Genomic DNA, 6,027 nt, shown 5'->3' on the forward strand with positions numbered 1-6,027 from the left:
CTGCTGTCAAGGCAGATGCTGAATTTGGAATCAGAGTCTGACCTCAAGGGCTTGTCACACTGCTCTGCAGAGATGTGGTCTAAAATCGTTACTTAAAAAGGAAAAAAAAAAAAAAAAAAAAAAAAGAAAGACCAAATAAAAAGTTTATGCACCCGAAATTAAATGAAAGCAAAAAGGGAACGGTAAAAAAAACCATGCGGGAAAGGCATGATGGTAAAACGGAAAATGGATTCTATCAAGCCTGAAAAGCTGATGTTTGAGGCAGCCACCAAACTTCTCACAGGGGACACCACCACCAGCACAGGTGTGAAGGGACTTTTTTGTGCCCCAGAATTGTGAATCCACAGCCCAAGCTACGTGCACACACTGCAGATGTGAAGTGTATTTTTACTCCCAGCAAGCACTTGGGAATAAAAAAACCTCAGCCCCAAAGCTTGATGTCTAAACAGCAACACAGAAGTTATAAAACAGCTGTCGAGAGAAACAAAACACAGCAAAAACAAAGCAGAAAGGGAGCAAAAACTTGTCACGCTGGCCGTGTTTCCGAGGGTGACAGGTTCTGCTGTGCTGGGAATGCAGCACCAAACACAAAAATCCTACTGCAGCTCCTGGATCCCATAGCAGGAAGGACATGGAGAGTCCCAGTGGGAACTGGGGATGCAGGACGCGGCTGTGCTGCCATCACTCCCTCAGGAATAGCCAGGTTTAGCTCATTCTGTCTGCCCAGAGAGGGGGGATTTGCTCCTGGATCCCCTGGAATGTTCCAGGCCAGGCTGGACATTGGGGCTGGGAGCAGCCCGGGACAGTGGGAGGTGTCCCTGCCCGTGGCAGCGCTGGCACTGGATGAGCTTTAAGGTCCTTCCAAGCCCAAATCGTTCTGTGGTTCTTAGAGCCCTGGAATTCTCGTGACAAGAGCTTAAGGTCCCTTCCCAAAAAAACCCCATTGCACGACTCTGCAGCTTCTGGAGCCCTGGGTCCATGGAAATGCAGTTTCAGAGGAGCTCCGAGGAAATGGTGTTTTGGGGAGAGCAGAGTGGCTGGAACAGAGGAACAGGAACAGTCTCCTCGAGCAAGCCCTTGTGTCTCAGGGAGCGGGATCGGCTCGCTCCTAATGCACCTGGTGACTCCCAGAGCGGGGGATGGAAATGCAGCCCTGGTCCGAAAGAAACCCTGCCCGGGAAGGCGGGCTGGGATTGTGAGCTGGCTGCGGGAGCTCGCTGTTAAAGGCGATCTTTTGGCTGTACAGGTGCGCCTTTGTCTCTGTGCGAAGCACCCGGCCGTAGCGCCCTTTGTGCTGCTGCCTCCTGATTTCCTTAAACTTTTATTAAACGGTCCCTTTTCTTCAACTTTCCTTCAAATTCTACAAAGTGAAGCTCGGTTTGGCAGCTGCGCGTGCGCGGATCCTCGCGCGTGCGCAGATGGCTGCGGGTGCGCGGATCAGTGCGCATGCGCGGGCGGGGACGCATCACCGCTGATCCCTCCGCGGGCAGGACCGCATCACAAATAGTCCCTCTCGCGGATCACTCCGCGCCGGGACGCATCACCCGTTATTCCTCCGCGGGCATGACCGCATCACAAATAGTCCCTCCTGGTGGATCACTCCGCCTGCGCATGCGCATAACCGCTGATCCCTCCGCGGGCGGGCCGCAGCACCGCTGATCCCTCTGTTCTGAACGGGATTGTGATGTTGGCTTTTTGCACGTTCCATCATTGTTAGGAATGGATTGTGATGTTGGTTTTTTCATGGTCCTTAATGTGAGAAAAGCTTTGCCTGGGTTCTGTAATGTAACGCTGTAGAATGTCTGTAGTTTGGGTGCTCCGTTTGGGAAGGATGGGGGGGGGTCTTCACATTCCTGGAAAATCTTATCCGAAGAAAAGAACCCGAAACCAGAGGGAATGGAGCCAAGGAAAACGATAAGACTGATAAGATGATACTCAGCAACTCCAAAGACTTAATGAATGATGCATGATGGTGATGAATAAAAATAAGCGATGTACTTTTAAAGCCGATCTTTTGGCTGTACAGGTGCGCCTTTGGCTCTCTGCCGGAGCACCCGGCCGTAGCGCCCTTTGTGCTGTTGTCTCCTAATTGTCCCTTTTCTTAAACTTTCCTTCAAATTTTACAAATAGCAAACCTCGTGTTTCACAATTTGGTGCCCGTACGGGGATAAAGGCTCAGCTCTGGGATCTCCCGGGGAACCCAGAGCAGGGGGGTGCCCCTGCCCGCTTTTGGCGGCCTCGCTTTGTGCTTCCCGGCGGGGTCAGGGGGGTTTGCAGTCAAACACCCGGAGCGCAAGAGAGGAGACAAAGCAACAAGAAAGGAAAGAAAAGGCTCCCTGAGGAACCGCGGTAATTAAACACGTAAAATCTTGTGCACCAAGACTCCGAGAAAGGTGAGTATTTTTTCTTTCCTCTTTTTGGGGGGATAAGGGGGATGAAAGTGTGTGCATGAGACGCGGGCTGGTTACCCCAGAGCTGCGAAGCGAGTGTGGAGCCTCTGAGGCTGCGGCTCTGCTCTGCCGCGAGGGAAGCAGTCAGTAAAGAGGCGAAGCCAAAGATAAAAGGAGTGAGAGAAGTCCTGGGTTAACTGGGACGGGCTTTCAGGGAAGGGATTGGACTCCTTGAAGGGAGGGAGTCAAGAATTTCCTAGTATGGGATCCGAGAAATTTAGGGTTTAAAAGACTGCCGGATTGAGGGTTCAAAAATTCGAGACATCCGGCCTTAATTCTGCTAAATGGAGGGTTAGTTCCGAAACATTTGGGTTTTGAGACTGCTGGATTGAGAGTTTAAAAAAATTTCAAGAAATCCAGGCTTAATTCTGCCAAATTGAGGACAAATCCGAGACATTTGGGTTTTGAGGCTGCTGGATTGAGAGTTTAAAAATAAATAAATAAATAAAAATTCAAGAAATCCAGGCTTAATTCTGTCAAATTGAGGATTACTTCAAGAAACCTGGAATTTTGGGCCCAGGGGTGAGCATTGGCCAACAATTTGAAATTAAAAGGTACCTAAGCCTTGTGTGGTTGTGACTGATAGCGCTTGAGAAAGGGAAGTTGGAACAATAAAAAGGAGGGAGTGGGAATGAATGAGAATGTATGTGATAGAAATGTTAAACCTTGAAATATAACTTCATTTTCTGGAAGGAGGCATATTTTATTAAGAGGAGGGAACTTTTGTATTCTAGGAGAAGAAAGGGGAAAGAGGTGGTGAGGTTTGAATAGTTGTTTAGTTGGTTTTTATTAAAAAGGTGGGAAACAAAGGCCTGGGGAAGATAGATAAGATTCTGAGAAAATGGGACATAAAACTAGTAAGCAAGAGTCAGGGAATAAAAAAGGGAATAGAGGCGTGCCAGCGGAAATACCCCAGGAAAGCCCTTGGGGAGTTATGCTGGCTAACTGGAATACAAACCCAAGTACAAAGGAGAAGAGTAAAGTCAAAATGATCCAGTTTTGTATGTTTGGTTTGGCCGAGAAGGAAATAAGATCCGACCGTGTCTTCTGGCCCAGACATGGCTCTTGAAGTCTGGGTCTGTCAGGCTTTACAAGGATTTGTAAATTCAAAAGAACTCGTTAACATAGAAGAAAGCAAGTACGCTTCATGTTCGGTGGGAAACAGAGTCTAAGGGGATAAGAATTTTAAAGTTGTCCGAGACCCAAGGAAAGGAGCAAAGGGAAAGCAAGAAAGAGAAGGGCTGGGAGCCCCTGGCAGCATCGCCCCCTCCATTCCCGCCTGCCTCGCCCCAAGCCCAGGCTCCTGTGGCGCCCTCGCAGCCGCAGCGCCGCTCCCGGAGCCCGAGGTCCCGCCTGTGCCGGCTCTCAGGCACCGCCCGCGGCTCCACCGCTTGTCCCGGCGGCGGCGGCTCTGCCGGTAGCCCCGCTGCTCCCGCCGCCCCCTCCAGCCCCTGCGGCTCCAGCGGTAGCCCAGCCCGCCGCTTTTGGGGCCCGCCCCGGCCCCGCTGGCAGCCCCAGTCCCGGCCCCAGTCCCGCTGTCCGCGGCCGTTCCAGCAGCCCCTGCCCCCGCTGCGTTCTCTGCCGCGGCTCCATTGAACCCGGCTTCGGCCCCGCGGGCCGCGCTGGGCCCGCCGGCAGCTCGGCCTCCTGTTGCCGTGGCTGCTGCGGCCCCGTGCAGAGGCTCCACGCCAGCCTCTGGTACCGGCCCCAAGCGCTGGTGCCCTTGGCGGTGCCGGCAGCAGCCTCCGCCTTTGCTCCCCCGCTCCTGGAGGAATCGGCCTCCGAGAGGATTCCCACCTCCTACCCCCCCTCCCTCCCTCGCCTGCACCGTTCCCCTGGCAGCGACCGCTGCTGCTGCTCCTCTGAAAGGAGAAGCAAAACACCAAAGTTCCATCTCGAGGAACGAGCCCTTGCAGAAGGAAATAATATCTGTAGACGGTTCTTGCAGATGCATCCAAGGAAAAAGAATGTCAGGGTATGCTTTAGTTGATGGGGGGACTATGCACACTGGAAGATTTAGCACACAAGAAGGGAAATACATCTACTGATTCAAGTTATGCTTTTGGAGGGGTGCACGCCTTTGGGAAAATCTGGGAAGAAAGGGGATTGCTTGGTTCAGAGGGAAAGGGGCTGATGCATGGGAGACTTGTTTTGGAGGTTTTAGAGGCATTGGAAGTGCCTGAAGAGAGAGCTGTGGTACATAGGGGGGGACAGCAGGGGGATGGCCTCAGAGATGGGAGGAGGGAGTTTGGCAGATCGGGGGGCTGAGGATGCTGCAGAGAATGGGATAAAAAGGGTTGTGTTAATTTTGACCTTGAAGAGCGAAACATTGGAGACTCCAAAATTCAGTGAAACAGAGGAAAAAGAATGAAGTAAGAAGGGGGGGAAAGTCAGACGAATGTGGAAAATGGAAACTTCCTGACGGAAGGCAGTTACTTCATAAGTCACTCACCAGAAAAATATTAGAAAACGTGCATCAAAAAACTCATTGGGGTACTAAGGCTTTGTGTGATCACTTTCTAAGGAATTATGGGTGCATTGGAATCTATGGGTTGGCTAAACAAATAACTGAAAGATGTATGGTTTGCCAAAAAGTAAATAAGAAGGTGATGAGAAAAACAACTTCAGGAGGTCGTGAGTTGGCTCTCCGACCATTGCAAAGTATCAAAGTATCCAAGTGGACTTTACTGAACTCCCCCACGTGCAGAGGTGGAAATTCTTGTTAGTAATAACAGACCATCTTCCCCATTGGGTGGAAGCTGTTCCCAGTGTCAGAACCACAGCCAATGTAGAATGTAAAACCCTCTTAGAACAAATTATTCCTAGGTATGGAATGATTACTAAGACAGACACACTTTACATCCAAAGTTTTACAGCAACTAACTCAAGCCTTAAGAATAAAATGAGAACTGCATACCCCGTGTGTCGTGGGTTCAGTTTGTAACCGGGCGGAAACACCAATTTAGTGTAGTGGTTTGGTCCAAAATACTCATTACTGTTTATCTGCTGTGAGATAAGAATTAGGAGAAATGCAAAACAGGCACCAAACTTGAAAGAATATAAAGAAGTTTATTAACAGACCTAAAAGAAGAACAAAAAAATTATACCACCTTCAGAACTCTCCTCCTCCCCACACCTTCCTCCCTTCTCCCACTGACAATGTGAAAAGACAACCCTTAAGATGTTCAGTCTGTTTACCACTTCCATAATAACCTTGTTCAGTCCATTTAGAAAGAGAAGTCTCTTCTTGCTCATGCTATGAAAACATTATCACAACGAGACAGCCGCCCACTTCCAAATATTGTTCAGTCCATTTAGGAAGAGGAGTCTCTCTGCCTGCGTGTGAGTCCTTTCCCCCCGACTTGCAGCTTTTCCCGCAACTGCTTTCGAGGGTCCACTCTTGAAGTTTTTTGGGGTACAATTTTAAGGTTGAGCCGTTCAGAAACAAAAACAGAGGCCCTTCTCCTTCCCTGGGAGCAAAGGGTCTTCATCATCTTCATCGTTAGGACTATCTCTGGGAGCATCTCTAGGGACTGAGGTTTTCTCCTTTCCCGTTTGGAGCAAAAGTCCTCATCTG

The 6,027-nt window shown here is 50.1% G+C and overlaps 1 long non-coding RNA gene across 1 annotated transcript in view; it reads left to right on the forward strand.

The window, feature by feature from the left end:
* Window positions 1-673: 673 nt before the first annotated feature.
* The window catches only part of LOC121670217, a 7,883-nt gene continuing 2,529 nt past the window's right edge, over window positions 674-6,027 (forward strand). The window contains exon 1 of the long non-coding RNA XR_006018072.1: window positions 674-2,393. This is a non-coding gene — a long non-coding RNA (uncharacterized LOC121670217). The remainder of the gene's footprint in view (window positions 2,394-6,027) is intronic.

This window comes from Corvus kubaryi, unplaced genomic scaffold (genome assembly GCF_017639235.1).
Source record: "Corvus kubaryi isolate FWS band 111438036 unplaced genomic scaffold, C.kubaryi_AGA036_p1.0 37395, whole genome shotgun sequence".
In the NCBI taxonomy this organism is placed as follows: domain Eukaryota; kingdom Metazoa; phylum Chordata; class Aves; order Passeriformes; family Corvidae; genus Corvus; species Corvus kubaryi.